General features: G+C 44.7%; 1 long non-coding RNA gene across 2 annotated transcripts; it reads left to right on the top strand.

Annotated features, from left to right (window-relative positions):
* Positions 1-12,198: 12,198 nt before the first annotated feature.
* Positions 12,199-15,084, top strand: LOC307222218. 2 transcript variants are annotated; one of them, XR_013841631.1, is made up of 5 exons: positions 12,200-12,775; positions 13,130-13,271; positions 13,349-13,490; positions 13,580-13,748; positions 14,510-15,084. It is a non-coding gene; the product is annotated as an uncharacterized lncRNA (long non-coding RNA). The 2 variants fall into 2 exon arrangements; XR_013841630.1 differs by having other exon boundaries at positions 12,199-12,775; positions 13,130-13,490.
* Positions 15,085-16,668: the final 1,584 nt, after the last annotated feature.

Here is a 16,668-nt window from a genome sequence, read left to right as displayed (position 1 = left end):
TGCTGAATCTGCTAGACAGAGCCAGAGAGAGGATGGTGACAGTTGGGTGTCCTGTTCCCATCCTATTCTCCCCTTCCAAAAAGTTGCCCAAAGCTCAACCCTTTCTTTGATCTTGGATAACTCTTTGCCAAACTTGCTGATACCATTATTCTATGTTCTAGAGTCCACTGGAGATGCCAACATTCACCTACTTCCAGGACTCTTCGGACGCCATATTCTAACCCAAGTAAGCAAACTCTGCAAACATCTACATGTTCCCTGTGATTGTTTGGGGTTTTTTCTTCTTCCTGTGCATAATCAAGTTTTATTGTTGTGTCTGGCTTGTTAAGGTGCATTCTTTGTTTAATTGGGGGGGGGAGGGGAATCAATAAAAAATAATAGTTTAAAAATAAAATTAAAAAATCTCTGAGCTCATACCCTTCCACTTTGGGACAGTAAATGCCAGCCAGGCAATGCAGTCTCCTTTCCCCTACAGTTTATATTGTACACACACCCCTCTCTCTCTAAACAAAGGCTACAAGCTGCAAACCTGATTCACGATAGGAGCTGCGGCTCTGAGGTTGGTTGCTGCTGAAACATTAGTGTTGTCCTCATATCTACGGGATCGCCTCTCCTGGTATGCCCCGCAGAGGACCTTAAGGTCCGTGAATAGCCATAGTTTAGAGGTTCCGGGCCCTAAGGAAGTCAGAGTATCCTCCACCAGGGCCAGGGCCTTTTTAGTGATGGCTCCGACCTGGTGGAATGCCCTATCCTATGAGACCAGGGCCCTGCAGGATTTAACCTCCTTCCACCGGGCCTGTAAGACAGAGCTGGCCTTTAATTTGAATTCAGCCTGACCTTTTATTCAAAGGTGTCAACTTTCAGATTTGAAAATAAGCGATCAGCAGCCTCACCTGTCCCGGGGCCAGTCTACGGGATATCTAACAATCCGGGATAGCAGCGGGAACCAGCAGGAAACGGTGCTGGAATAAGGGAATTTCCCACACAAAAAAGGGAAAGTTGACAGCTATGCTTTTATTTCCCTTCTCTTCCCTCCCTCTCGCCTTTTATGAAGATTACCCACTCTGAGACCCCACAGCTAATTCTCCCCTGGCCTCCTCACTGGTCCAAGTAGGACTAATTCAGCCAGCCAGCCCTGGTGATTATCTAATGCTTATTAGATGGATTTCCCCTAAATTGATTTCTGAACTTAGAATTTTATTGTTATTCATGTTTTTATACTGCATTTTATGCTGCTTTTACAATCAAAGTGTTTTAAATTTGTTGTTAGCTGCCCTGAGCCCAGTTTTTGGTTGTTGTTTTTTCAAAAAAAAAAAATTAATTTTCCAGAAAAGTTTTTTTAAACAGACAAACAAACATACAAATCTCAACCGTATTTAAACCCAACTTAATAACATTGTTACATGACTTCCTCATATCCCCCTGTTTGAATTTCACTGTATATCATTTTAACGGTTTTCCAAACCCTGAGCCCAGTTTTTGAACCGGGAAGGGCGAGGTATAAATAAAATTTTACCATCATCATCATCATCATTATTAGTGCTCTGCGTGGAGCTGCCCAGGCTGCTGCTGAATCGTGAAAGCCTTGCCTGGCATTCATACAGACTTTGCCCTGGCTTGCTCTTTTTGCCCAATCCAGAGCTCTTAGCTCAGGTCAGAACCCCTGAACTGCTACAGCCAGAACAGATCAAAACGCCAACATCAAGGGCAAAAGTTGCAGGAGGGGAAATCGCTGGAGGATCCTCAAGTAAAGCTTGAAGCTCTAGCTGCCCCTACCTGGAAGGAAGCACCACTGAAATCAAAGGTGTGGACTTCCAAGTTTAGAGCTAAGTTTCACAAGTCCTTCCTCTGCTTAGGGTTATTTTGCAATTTCAAGTATCACACTGGGCAAGTCCAGGTGGCACATAGCATATGCCTTTCCTGAGTGCTGCTGTCAGTCCCTGGGGCCTTGGGCTCCAGAGAGAATGCAATTTATACCCGCCCATCGTGTTTCTAATTTCTGGGATTTTAACTGCAGGGCCATGAGCTGTATTAAGGACACGGCTGATCCATCGCCAGTAAATCAGAAAAGAAAAGGGGAATAAAGCCAACCTCCAAGAGGTGCTTTGGAATAAATTATTTCCCCATGTCACGAGGGGAGATTCACTTGCCTGCCACATTTTAATGCACTTCCAGATTGAGATAGATAAGGTGAACTTGCTGCATTAAAAAGTTAAGAATGAGCACCTCCTGGCTGGCTTTAAAGTTCAAGCATGGTGCAGATCATAAATCGAACGGAATGGCAGCCTCCTGCTAAATGCCAGGCTGACGGAATGCAAATATATGCCTTTTCTCACTCACCATTAGGCTCAAGAAGCAGAAGAGGTGCTCCAGGGAAGCTCATGTTGTTGTTTAGTGGTTTAGTCGTGTCCGGCTCTTTGTGACCCCATGGACCAGAGCACGCCAGGCACTCCTGTCTTCCACTGCCTCCCACAGTTTGGTCAGACTCATGTTTGTATCTTCGAGAACACTGTCCAACCATCTCGTCCTCTGTCGTCCCCTAGCACTCAGGGCTAATTTCCTTCAGAATGGAGAGGTTTGATCTTCTTGCAGTCCATGGGACTCTCAAGAGTCTCCTCCAGCACCATAATTCAAAAACATCCATTCTTTGGCGATCAGCCTTCTTTATGGTCCAGCTCTCACTTCCATACATCACTAAGGGAAGCTCATAGCAGAGGACAAAGGATGTTTGCAATGGGGAACATAGGGCTGGACGTTGGGGCTGAAGTCTGCTAACCTGCTCTGCTAACCTCTAGGCTGGATTACTGCAACGTGTTACACATAGGGCTGCCTCTGAAGATGGTTCAGAAACTTCAGATGGTGCAGAATTCAGGGGCCAGGTTGCTCATCGCGGCAAGGCAGTTTGAGAATATCACACTGATCCTGGCCTGACTGCACTGGGTTTCCAGGCCCAATTCAAAGTGCTGGTGTTGACCTAAAAAGCCTTAAATGGCTCAGGACCGCAATACCTCAAGGACTGCCCCTCCCCATATGAACCAACCTCGACCCTGCGATCACCATCTGAGGTCCTTCTTTATGTGCTTCCTCAAGAGGTCTAGAGCAGAGGTAGGCAAACTAAGGCCAGGTGCCGGATCCGGCCCAATCGTCTTCTAAATCCGGCCTGCAGACAGTCCGGAAATCGGCATGTTTTTACATGAGTAGAATTTGTCCTTTTATTTAAAATGCATCTCTGGGTTATTTGTGGGGCATAGGATTTCGTTCATTTCCCCCAAAAAATATAGTCCGGCCCCCAACAAGGTCTGAGGGACAGTGGACCGGCCCCCTGCTGAAAATGTTAGCTGACCCCTTGTCTAGAGGGTGGCAACACAAAAATGGGCCTTTTCTGAAGTGGCTCACCATTTCTGGAATACTCTCCACTGGGAAGTTTGTCTGGTCCCATAACAAGAAAACAACACAACACAACACAACACAACACAACACAACACAACACAACACAACAATTTTGTACCCCGTCCATCTGACTGGGTTTCCCCAGCCACTCTGTGTGGCTTCCAACATTATATTTCTTTAGGCGCTAGGCAAAAACATTCCTATTCATCCAGGTCTTTGGCTGATGAATATTCTACAGCCTTTTAAATGTGACCGGGGGGGGGGGGGGGTTATTGTTGTTTTTGCTTTAACAATTTATTTGTGCTTTTAACTTGTATTTTTATTTTGTGAACCACCCTGAGACCTTTTGATGAAGGGTGGTATATAAATCTAATAAATGATAAAAATATAAAAATAATCCCTCTGCTTAGCCCACCTCACAGGGTTAGGAGTTAAAAGGGGGCTGTTGTTCCTCTGCGCTAGGAAGGATGGGACAAGAACACCAGGAGCAGAGAGGGGGAACTATTGCCTCCATGTTCTGCTGGCTTTGGCACCCATCAGGTGTCAAAGAGATAAACAACTACCTGACATTCAGAAGACATCTTAAGGCAACCCTGTTCAGGGAAATTTTTAATGTATGACATATTAGTGTATTTTTGGGTGTTTGTGGAAGCCGCCCAGAGTGGGGGCGGGGTACAAATAATAAATTATTATTATTATTATTATATGATTGCTGCGAATCTTTTAGAGGTTGTTTCATTGTTTGGGGTTTTTTTGTAAACCGCTTTGAGATTTATTTATTTAAAAAAAGAATTGGTATAGATTGTATGAGATCAATCAATCAATATAAATAAATAAATAAATAAATAAATAAATAAATAAATAATGGGGAAACGCTTAAATTCTTTAAAAAGAGCCATCCTGGATCTGACCAAAGTGCATCCAGTCCAGCCTCCTGTTCCTTGGAGCGTCCATGCCAATGGAGTCATTTTAAGGTCTGGACAGCAGGAAACAAATCTTAGGTTTGCAGCTATGACAGGTATAGGAGCCACAATGTCAGAAGAACATCAGGATCCTGCCGGATCCTACCAATGGTGGCCCAGCTAGTCCCGCATCCTGTTCTCACAGTGGCCAACCAGATGCCCCACACAAAAACCCTCAGCTAGGTCCTGTATTGCATCTAAATCCACCAAGTTAAATCCCTAGCTTCTTGGGACAGAGGACCAGAAAGCACCTACCTACATCTTCCCAAAGTGAGCTGAGTTCCACTTTGATGCTAACTGTGGGCATGAAGAAAAACCCTCTGCTATTTTTATCTCCCCAACAGGCTATTATTAATCTGTCGTCAGTGTTTGGGATTTCTCTCCCACCCCCACCCCCCTTTTATATAGGATATATAAAGTCTCTATAAACTCAGCAGCATGATTTATGACCCGCCATCAAGGGACAACAGGAAAGTAATTCAGCAATGTCGCTTTGGGTTGCTTTCTTAACTCAGGTGCTTAGGATTAATGTCTTCCCTGTCCACTACCACATGCTGAGGGATCTTTTACTAGGCTACAGGTGAGTCCAAATAAGCAAAAGGGGCCAAACCAACCGGATTTCCCATGGGGAGATTTGCTCACCTGCTTTTAGGAGATCATTTATCCAATAGAGATTCCATGCAGGTGGATCTTCCCTGGGGTGGACATCCTCACTGGATGTCTGGTTCACTGGAGATGTGTGCTTTCTGCCAGCTGCCTGGACACCGTGTCTCCCTCTTTTCTAATTTGTGGCGCTTATATCCAACTTGGCACCTCAGAGGAGTCCCGAAGCGGTTTCCAATCTAATCAATAAAATGACCCTTAAACAAAATCATAGAACTGTAGATTTGGAAAGAATCCCAAGGTGCATCTAGTCCAACTGCATGCAAAACAGGAATCCAATTCAAGAATCCCTTGCAAATGGCCACCCAAACCTCTGTGTATAAAAAACCTCCAAAGGAGGAGAGTCCACCACCTTCTGAGGGCGTCTGAATTGATATCCCATCTTTTACTCCAAGGAGCTCAAGATGACATACATAGTTCTCGCCTTCTCATTTAATCCACACAACCTGGCCCCAGGTCACCCAGTGAGCTGCATAGCTGAATAAGGAGGGATTTGAACCCTAGTTTTTCCCAGGGTTTCCCCTTCTGAGAAACAGCCCTTCACTTCACTCACAGAAGCTGCTCAGTTCTGCTCCTAGTGAGCAGTTGCTGGTGTGGTTTAAAAAAACCCAACTGCAAGCATTCTATGATGTCACAGTAGGGGGCTTGCAGGCGCTGGGCAACAGAAGTGGGCATGAGTGTTACACAAATCTTAAGGTGCACACATAGCAGACATGCACCCTAGAGAAAAACCAATCCTATTCCCTGAAAAAAGAGACACTTTCTTTGAGTTCACAGAGCAATCCTGAAGCCATCTTGACCCTCTTAATGACCCCAGACATTTACTCTGCCGTTGAAGGAAAAACCTTTTCCAATAGTTCTTTTCACTTACAAATCCTTCAAAAGCTATAAACATGAGGAGGCACCTCTCTTTGGGGAAGGGTCAGCAGCTGCCGCTGTCCAGAGGACTCCTAAGGAGAGGTGAGAGAAGAAGAGGGAACACCCAGACTTAAAACTTTATTATGAATCAGCCACATTTTGCTGGCTGAGAGAATGGATGCTTCTTGAGAACACTGACGTGTTGGATTTAGAAGGTTTTAACAATGTTTTTGGGTGGCATGCATATTTGTGGTATGATAAGGTCAAAGCACATAAAGCGTTTAAAAACCATATTGTCAGAAAAGCACTGTTTAATGTTTGGATAAGATATAAGGACTTGCTTGAAAATAAAACTCCAAGGTGGCTGTCACCAATGGAAGCGAAGGCTCAGAAAAAGCTCAATATGGAGGCCAAATGGCCGAAATATTGAGAAATTTTGGAACAAGAGGGAGACAGACTGAAATTGCAGAGTTTTGAAAAACTAAAAAATAGAGTACAAGATTGGCTCCATTATTACCAGATAATGGAGGCATATAATTTGGACAAAAAATTGGTTTCCAGGTGGAAAAATCAAAATTGGAAACAGAATTGCTAGATCCTAAAATTAAGAACTTGTCAAGAATGTATGACTTGCTGTTGAAATGGAATACTCAGGATGAAACAGTGAAATCTGTTATGATTATATGGGCACAAGACGTTGGACATAATATTATGATGGCTGACTGGGAACAGTTATGGACCACAGGCATGAAGTTTACGGCATGTAATGCCTTAAGAGAGAATATAATGAAAATGATATACAGGTGGTACATGACACCAGTCAAGCTTGCAAAAATTTATCATCTGCCTGATAATAAATGTAAAGAGACCGAAGGTACATTCTTTCACCTTTGGTGGACATGCCCAAGGATTAAGACCTTCTGGGAGATAATCTATAATGAAATGAAAAAGGTATTTAAATATACCTTTCTGAAGAAACCAGAGGCCTTTCTCCTGGGCATAGTCAGCCAATTGGTGCCAAAGAAGGATAGAACTTTCTTTATGTATGCTACAACAGCAGCAAGAATACTTATTGAAAAGTATTGGAAGACACAAGATCTACCCACCCGGGAAGAATGGCAGATGAAGGTGATGGACTACATGGAAATGGCGGAAATGACTGGCTGAATCCGAGACCAGGGAGAAGAGTCGGTGGAGGAAGACTGGAGGAAATTTAAAGACTATCTACAGAAACATTGTAAAATTAATATTTGTTTGAAGGATGTTTGAATAATAATATATGATTTTAGCAGGAATGATATAAAGGATTTGGGAATAACTGACTGTTAATTGGTGTAAGGAGAAAAAGTAAAATCACATTATATTAAGACAATTTACAGGACAAAAATTTTAAAAGAGGGAAAGGATTTGCTGAAATAGATAATCGACCTAGAATACAAAAAAGGGAGGTGTGAGGAGGTCAAGGAAACAAGCTAATGAAAGAATAGAAAGGAGATTTGATGCTTTTTCTTTTTTCTAATTTTGTTTGAGTTTAGTGGGTTTTATTTTTCTGTTGTTGTTTTTTATATATTGTGGTGTGTTGCTTGGTTTTTGTTTAACGTGGTATGTTCATTTTTTCTTTTTGTAATTCTTGAAACTTTAATAAATTTCATTTAAAAAAAAGAGAGAGAGAGAAGAGGGAACACTCCACAAGGGAAGGAGTCAGAAAAAGAACGAGAGGCTGCCAGCTCTGCTGGCAAGGGGTGACATAGCTGGGCTCCTGAGCCTCACAGGGCTGCCACAGAAAGAATGTAGTTGGTCAAGGGAACCGTGGACTCAAAAAAGTCAAAAACCTCTGGGCTAAGGGAAACCCAGCGAGATTGGGGGGGTATAAAATAAATTACTATTATTATTATTATTATTATTATTATTATTATTATTATTAGCAATTTCTCAAGTCTTTAAAAGTTGTTACACACACTTGTCTTGGCTCCTCACCTCCATGCAACATGTAAGGTGAGAAACTGTCACAACAGTAAAATTAAGATCTGCCTTGCTTTGACTGGTTCCTGCCGCCACTCATTTTTCTCTGACCCATCATGGAATTAGCCCCTGAAGTGAAGGCACAAGACGGGGGGTTGATCATCAGGTGAGCTGCGCACAGGTGAACTGCATGCAAGCTGCCGACCAGCCCTGTGGAGCCTCCTTTTATTGAGACAAATATGGAAACAAGGCAAATACATGTTGGGCAGTGACCTTTACACATCTTTGGTTCCGAGATCATGGGGTGGTACAAAGTTATTTTGGCACCTGTTTCCACAGCGTCATTTTCCCCTTGCACCGTGTATGACGAAGGAGACAAAAGGTCTCAGGGACAAAGGTTACAGACATCTCAACTGATTGCATACCCTCCAACATTTCTCTGTTGGAAATACGGATGTCCTATTATTATAATTATAATTATTATTATTATTATTATTATTATACTCCGCCCAGCCACTCTGGGCTGCTTTCAACATACATAACGTAATAAAACATTAAAGACTTCCTATACAGGGCTGCCATCAGATTGCTTCTAAAGGGTGCATAGTTACTTCGCTCCTTGGCTCAGGGGTCACAGAATTCCCTTTTGGGGACCCCTTTTGGGGGTCTGGTTCCCTTTTGGGGGCACAGAGTCCCCTGCTCCCTTTGGGATGCCGTTGGTCACGTTCTTGAAGGCATAAGAAATAAAATGTCAGAGTTCTTCCCTCACCCTAACCTGCTTGTCTTGCGCAGCCTACCTGGCTAGGCACCTTGCAAGAGGAGTCCGCCCTCCCTAGCTGGCTGATTGACACTCCAGACTAGCCAATAGAGCTCATCAGCCAGCAATCTCTTCTGGGTGGGTGGAGCTACTGCCAATGGCTCCCAGAGAAGCAGCCAGATCCTTCCTGGAGCAGCACCCTCTGCTTGCAAAGCTTGGCCTCTTGCTGGGGGTCTAAGGGGTATCTGGGCCTCCCTTGGCCTCTTGCTGGGGGTCTAAGGGGTATCTGGGCTCCTTTCCACCTCTAGAATGGTGGCTGCAGAGGAGGCCTTCTTCCCTTGAGGGTTCTGTCGCTGAAATGGCCTGTGTTATGTACTGAAGTTCTCACCCTGGGCCAGCAGAGGGATACTGTAGATAGTTATGCAAATCAGGGATCGAAAGTGACGTTCAGTGATTGGATAGTTTTAGCAAGTTGTTACAGTAACATTGTACTGGAGCTCTATATAAGCAGGCTGACTGAACCCTTCAGTTCAGTTCTGTCCTGGCCTGTAAATAAACAAGAGCTGTTTGAAGAATCGCTGTGTCGTCTGATATGTTCACCCACAACTTAACAGCCCGCACAAAGGGTGGCATACAAATTTAAGAAATCATCACCACCACCTGCCATTCCCTGGGCATTAAAGCACCATAACCATAGCTGTCAACTTTCAGATTTGAAAATAAGGGATCAGCAGCCTTGAAAATAAGGGATCAGCAGCCTCACCTATCCCGGGGACAGTCTATGGATATCTAACAATCCGGGATAGAAGTGGGAAGCAGCGGAAAACGGCAGTGGAATAAGGGAATTTCCCGCCAAAAAAAGGGAAGGTTGACAGCTACAACCATAACCTTCCTATATTGGAGCTCTCAGGGGGATGAGGGGTTATTCCCCTTAGGATGTTGGAGGCAAAGCTCCATGAGGAAGAGAAGCAGAATTTTGTTGTTATCTCTTCCCACTTACTTACTTACTTACTTACTTACTTACTTACTTCCATTTTGGACTGGTTTCTAAATTTACTATCCTTCTGCCAGACAGAAATTCAGCAGGTGGGGAGCATTTTCTTTCCATCTTCTTTTTGGAATGTTTGCACTTACAGATCACTTCTATTTCATCATTGTAATGAAGTGCTTTGAAGCCATTTCTACACTGGGTAAAGTAATTTTTAGTCCGTCCCCCCACCAATTCCCCCCCACCCACACCAATATAAGGGCCTTATATTGCCTAACCACAGAATACCCTCCAACATTTCTCCGATAAAAAGAGAGGTGTCCCATTGCATATTGATGATTTTACTGTTTATACTCCAAACATCTTACTGGGTTTCCCCAGACACTCTAGGCAGCTTCCAACATATAAAAAATCATAATAAAACACTAAAAATTAAACAAACAAACAACAACAACAACAACAACAAATAACAACAACAACAACTTCCCTATAAAGGATTGCCTTCTGACGGATCGGGGAACAGATAACTCCATACCCTCCAGGCCATTTTTCCAATGAGAGGGACACTCTAAGGAAAAGTGAGACAATCCAGGATCCAATCAGAAACTGGGATGGTTTTGCTAAATCAGAGACACCCCTGGAAAATAGGGACACTTGGAGGGTCTGCCAAAGGGGGCAACCGAAGGCCCAGCCTTTCCTTGCAAACAAAGTTGGAGGCCGTATTTCTATTTCCTATCAGGGAGGCCCTTGACTGGGCCAGTCCAGCCGTCTTCCGACCTCGGCCCTTGTCTGTGGGGCAACACAGAGGCCTTGCAGTCGCTTGCTCCCAGGAAAGGGGGGTGTCAGGGGTTCTGTCTGCTCCTTGGGGTCTCCAGCTCTCAGCTGAGTCCGCATCACAAGGCAGGACAGGCTTCGGAAGCCTGCATTGGGATTGGCCGCCTAGTTTCAAAGCGGCCAATCCTGCCCTAGGTGGGTGTTGCCAGGGGCGGGCGGAAGTGTATATAAGCCCTGTTTCGCCAGTCTGCTCCCGAGGCCTCAAGGAAGCCTGGAGGCTGAATGGCTGCCCTGGGTCTTGCTGAAACCCACCTCTCTTCCCTTTGGGAGGACAAGAGGCCCTTGGAGCCAAGCTACCAATTCTCCATAAACACCCACCCACCCCATCCTGGAACCTGTAGGATAAGGTGGTTGTATTTGAGCCCCTCAAGTGAGCCTGTGCATTTGCATGATTTCTTGTTATCTCTTCCCTTCCTTCCTTCCTTCCTTCCTTCCTTCCTTCCTTCTATTTTGGACTGGTTTCCACATTTATGATTATTCCGGCAGGCAGAAATTCAGCAGGTGGGGGCCATTTGCCAGGCACTGCCTGCTGCCTGTGGGGCCTATGTAAGCCCCCCAGGGGAATCTGTGTGACTGCAGTATAATGTTTATTGCTTTCATTTTATCGATCAATGGGCTCATTAGATAGTAAAATTAATGTGAAATTGCTTTTTTTAGGGGTTGCTTTTAAAAGTCTAGAACGGATTAATCGGTTTTGTATTACTTTCTATGGGAAAGCGCACCTTGGTTTGGAAACGCTTAGGTTTGGGAACGGACTTCCAGAACGGATTAAGTCTGAGAACCAAGGTACAGTGGAACTTGTGACCGTTTGAACTGAGCTTCCTGCATCCTCAGCATCTCGAGGTTGGCAGAGGTGGCCTGCAGTGACCTTCACTCAGTCACTACAGTAGAAGATGGCATCCCAAAGACTCCTGGAGGTAAGTGGAGGTTGCCATGGCCAGGGGACTTAACTCTAGGTAAAAGTAAAGGGACCCCTGACCATTAGGTCCAGTCATGACCGACTCTGAGGTTACGGCGCTCATCTCACTTTATTGGCCGAGGGAGCCAGCATTTGTCCACAGACCGCTTCCAGGTCATGTGGCCAGCATGACTAAGCTGCTTCTGGCAAACCAGAGCAGCACACGGAAACGCCGTTTACCTTCCCGCTGGAGCAGTACCTATTTATCTACTTGCACTTTGATGTGCTTTCAAACTGCTAGGTTGGCAGGAGCAGGGACTGAGCAACAGGAGCTCACCCCGTCGTGGGGATTCGAACCACCGACCTTCTGATCGGCAAGTCCTAGGCTCTGTGGTTTAACCCACAGCGCCACCCATGTCCCTCGACTTAACTCTAGAACCTAGATTAATGGTATCACCAAGTCTGGCAAAGAGCTGTCCAAAGTCAAAGAAAGGGTTGAGCTTTGCCCAGGTTTTTGGAAGGGGAGAAGGAATGCCAAAAAGGAAAATTCAATGTCCTAAATTGCAGTCGATTGAATATTATTTTGAACAGAGAAACAGCGCCATGGGCTCTGCTAAGACAGGCCAGCTCCCTCAGGCCTTCTCTCCCCTAACTGGATCTGGTGGCAGCCATTTCATCAGGCTGCCTCAGTGGGAGAGATGAGAACAGCATTCTAGACACTGGGGCCTGAGCTTGTGAGTTGTCTTTTCCTCTGCCCTCCTTGCCTCCTTTCCTTGTGTGTTGTATTTCTGTTGGTCAGATTGTTCATTACAATAGAAGTCTGCAATTAGGGAGCTTCTTGCATTTGATTTCATGGAAGGCTCTCTTGGAGCCTTTTTTGGCTTACGAGAGGGGTACAAATGCTCTAAAGGAATGAATGGATGAATAATGTCTCAAAGGAAATGGAGGACAGAGATTTTCAGTTTGTTCCCCAACCTACCTTGCCTGCGCTTTCCTGATCGACACAGAAACATGAGTGGGTCTGGTCCACTCCTCACATTCGGACGTTCCTGTTTCTCTTTTCTCACGGACAGGGAATTGATTTCAACGAGGATAAAATATCGGAAATCAGCGTGGAAGATGGGGAGGATCTTCCTCCAAGGCAATCCTGTGCTAATCCCCTCCCCCATAATCAATTGCTTTAAAAAAAACAACCCGGTCTATTTCTATGGTGGTGGTGCTTGGGGTCTTTGAAGGATGGGAGGCAATAAACCCTTTTGACAAAAGTGCTACTCCTCTCTCCCCTCAGCATCCCAACCACATGTTCTCCGGATGCGGCTGATGTTCCTCCTGAAGGCTTCAGCAAGGACCAGCTGAAGGCCAGACTTACGGATGTCGTCACAAAGATGAAGAGTGGGAAGATGATGGTCTGAAGGAAGGCGCTCCGAGATCTTTCCGCCCTCCTGCAGAAGATCCAGGAATATGTGAGTTACTGAAGGGAAGCATTGCAACCATGCAGGGCTGTCAAGGCCTTCGGGCTGCTGCTTCTAGGCCCACCCTGCATGGTGCCCAAGGGACAATCAGGCATCCCAGCACTTACCCAATTTGGAGAACAGAGCTGGGCCATAGCAGAACAAATCCGAGTGAGTAAAACAGCTGAGAAAAGAAGTAAAAAGCGAACATCAGGAAAAGAGGGGTGGGAAGTCAAAAAGAAATGGTTTTTTTCTGTATAGGATGCTAAATGTTTTGGAATGTTTGGAAGATTTAATAAAATTGTTATAGGAAAAATGGTGATGGGTTGCTTCTCTTATCAGTCCCTTCTCTGGGTTTCTTCTCAGCCATCGGTAGTGCTTTCTGCATCCTCCCTTGGCCAACTGGTGGCGATTTCCTGACTTTGTGCATTGGATCCAGACCCAGGGAGCAGGCAGTGGGCAGCAGAGGCCCTCTGCCATCTTTTGCCCATCCTGCGGCGCAACGAAGGTAAGACTGGAAGAATGCATCCCAGTATGGGGTGGGGTGGGCAAGACCCGAACTAACCTTTTGGCTTTCCTTTGCAGAGTTGCTGGCACGAACGTCAAGGAACCAAACACTCATCATCAGAGCTCAGAAGGTCCTCAATTCCACCGGAGCTGGTGAGGAGGCTGCTCCGCTGTGTTCACAGGGAACCTTACCCACAGGACTTCCTGAGCTGCATGCCAGGTGAGTGAGGCATCTGGTGGGCTATTGGGACACCTGGTGGACTGTTTGGAGGTGACGTTTCTCAAGGAGCTCCTTTCTCCTCCTGACAGAACATCCGCAGTAGCGCCAGGCCAAGGCAACGTGACATCAGAGTTGTGCTGCAGAGATACCATCTTCTGCTCTCCGTGGGATCCAGTCTGGACCAGCGCCAGGAACATCAACGCCATCAGGGTCAACCAAGAGGAGTGGTGCTGCCCTCACGACCCTCCGTACACAGCGGTAGGAAACCTTTTTGTTTTTGTTGTTGTTGTGTTTCTTGTTCATGTTGTTTTTGATTCTTGATTTTATTGATTGATTTTGAATCTCGGGGTGGTTCACAACACCAAGTTACAGTATATGAAGCACAAAATACATAATACAAATAATCACTGCACAAAATTCATAATAAAAATATCAGAACGTAATAAAAATTAAAATAATAAAAAACATATGCACACGAATAAACAATACGAAAGCCCTGAAACAACACTCCAGCCCACAAACACACAATCTCAATCAACATATCAGATTTAACAACCATTTGAAACAACCCCACCCTGCAAATCAAACAGCACCCACCCAAGATAATACCCCATCCCTGTTAAAACAGTCATCTTAACACCACAATCTGGTCCCACCCCCCTAAGTGCCGTCCCCAGAGCGACAATCTTACCTTTGTTGTTTCCCCTTTCTTGGGGGTCCCACCCCCAGGACAGGCAGGCTTTATGGAGCTCCCCCAGTCGCTGGTGTCCGCTCAGGGTCCAGTTCCTTGCAGGACTCTCTGTCGTCCTCTTGAGTGGGGGCAAGCAACCCCCCAGCAGCAACTTTCTTCCATTTCTTTATTAGAAAACACCTCCTTTTTTAATTCTTTATTCACCAACAGCAGGGATTATTTTGGGGGCAACTAGAGGGTCTAATATTCATGAGATATAGTACCCTTTCTAACAGAATCTCTTTTCCCTCTTTCCTGCATGGAACAAAACCACGATGGGAAATGGCAGCCTACCTGCTGGAGCCTAGGATGAGACGTCTGGAGAAAAGAAGACCCCCGCAAGAATATCATCAGCTGGGAAAGGAGCCCCGCTGAAGATGACACCTGCAACACTGACCCTCCACCTGGCAGTGAATGTGAGGACTGGACACTTTTTATTGACTCTTTCGGGACTTAAAACAGCAAGCAGGACTTTATTTAGTAAGATGGATATGTTAAAATGGATGTCTCAAATAGTATAGGAAAATATTTAGCATTCAAGGGTAGATAACACTATACTAGATAGCATTTTGTATTTTCCCCCATTCTTTTTTATAAGCATCTTTGTTGTTTCCCCCTCCCTTCCCATCACTTTATTTCTTTATAGTTGTAATTATTTTATTAAAAATAATTTTTCAAGGGTAAATATGTAAACCATGGAAGGGGAGGACAGGTAGTCAATGTATAAAGTAATTTACAATTTATGTTAAAATTTGTAAAGGGCTTTTTTGTGTAAAATCAATAAATGCGTGTTTTTTAAACAATAAAAATTGTTGCTTGGCTTCAGTCTTCTTTGGACTTGGGCTGTTGATGAGGCCTAGCAGTTATTTTATGGAAATCTTTGTACGAAATGTTCCTTTCATATCTCCAATTTTCTTGAACAGATCTCTGGTTCTTCCCATTCTATTGCTTTCCTCTATTTCTTTGCATTGCTTGTTTAATAAACAATTAACAATGGAAATATTATTTCCATAATAAAGGACAAAAGTGGAAAGGACCTAACAGAAGCAGAAGACATCAAGAAGAGGTGGCAAGAATACACAGAGGAATTATACCAGAAAGAAATGGATGTCTCATATACCCCAGGTAGTGTGGTTGCTGACCTTGAGCCAGACATTCTGGAGAGTGAAGTCAAATGGGCCTTAGAAAGCACTGCAAATAACAAGGCCAGTGGAAGTGATGGTATTCCAGCTGAACTATTTAAAATTTTAAAAGATGATGCTGTTAAGGTGCTACACTCAATATGCCAGCAAGTTTGGAAAACTCAGCAGTGGCCAGAAGATTGGAGAAGATCAGTCTACATCCCAATCCCAAAGAAGGGCAGTGCCAAAGAATGCTCCAACTACCGCACAATTGCACTCATTTCACACGCTAGCAAGGTTATGCTTAAAATTCTACAAGGAAGGCTCAAGCAGTATGTGGACCGAGAACTCCCAGAAGTGCAAGCTGGATTTAGAAGAGGCAGAGGAACCAGAGACCAAATTGCAAACATGCGCTGGATTATGGAGAAAGCTAGAGAGTTCCAGAAAGACATTTACTTCTGCTTCATTGACTATGCAAAAGCCTTTGACTTTGTTGACCATGGCAAACTATGGCAAGTTCTTAAAGAAATGGGAGTGCCTGATCACCTCATCTGTCTCCTGAGAAATCTCTATGTGGGACAAGAAGCTACAGTTAGAACTGGATATGGAACAACTGATTGGTTCAAAATTGGGAAAGGAGTACGACAAGGCTGCATTTTGTCTCCCTGCTTATTTAACTTATATGCAGAATTCATCATGCGAAAGGCTGGGCTGGATGAATCCCTAGCCGGAATTAAGATTGCCGGAAGAAATATCAACAACCTCAGATATGCAGATGACACAACCTTGATGGCAGAAAGTGAGGAGGAATTAAAGAACCTTTTATTGAGGGTGAAAGAGGAGAGCGCAATATATGGTCTGAAGCTCAACATCAAAAAAACGAAGATCATGGCCACTGGTCCCATCACCTCCTGGCAAATAGAAGGGGAAGAAATGGAGGCAGTGAGAGATTTTACTTTCTTGGGCTCCATGATCACTGCAGATGGTGACAGCAGCCACAAAATTAAAAGACGCCTGCTTCTTGGGAGAAGGGCAATGACAGGCCTAGACAGCATCTTGAGAAGTAGAGACATCACCTTGCCAACAAAGGTTCGTATAGTTAAAGCCATGGTTTTCCCAGTAGTGATGTATGGAAGTGAGAGCTGGACCATAAAGAAGGCTGATCGCCGAAGAATTGATGCTTTTGAATTATGGTGCTGGAGGAGACTCTTGAGAGTCCCATGGACTGCAAGAAGATCAAACCTCTCCATTCTGAAGGAAATCAGCCCTGAGTGCTCACTGGAAGGACAGATTGTGAAGCTGAGGCTCCAGTACTTTGGCCACCTCA

The sequence above is a fragment of the Podarcis cretensis genome (genome assembly GCF_951804945.1).
Source record: "Podarcis cretensis genome assembly, chromosome: 8".
In the NCBI taxonomy this organism is placed as follows: Eukaryota; Metazoa; Chordata; class Lepidosauria; order Squamata; family Lacertidae; genus Podarcis; species Podarcis cretensis.
The sequence above is the reverse complement of the archived record's forward strand: the minus strand, read 5'-3'. Positions and strand labels throughout refer to the sequence as shown.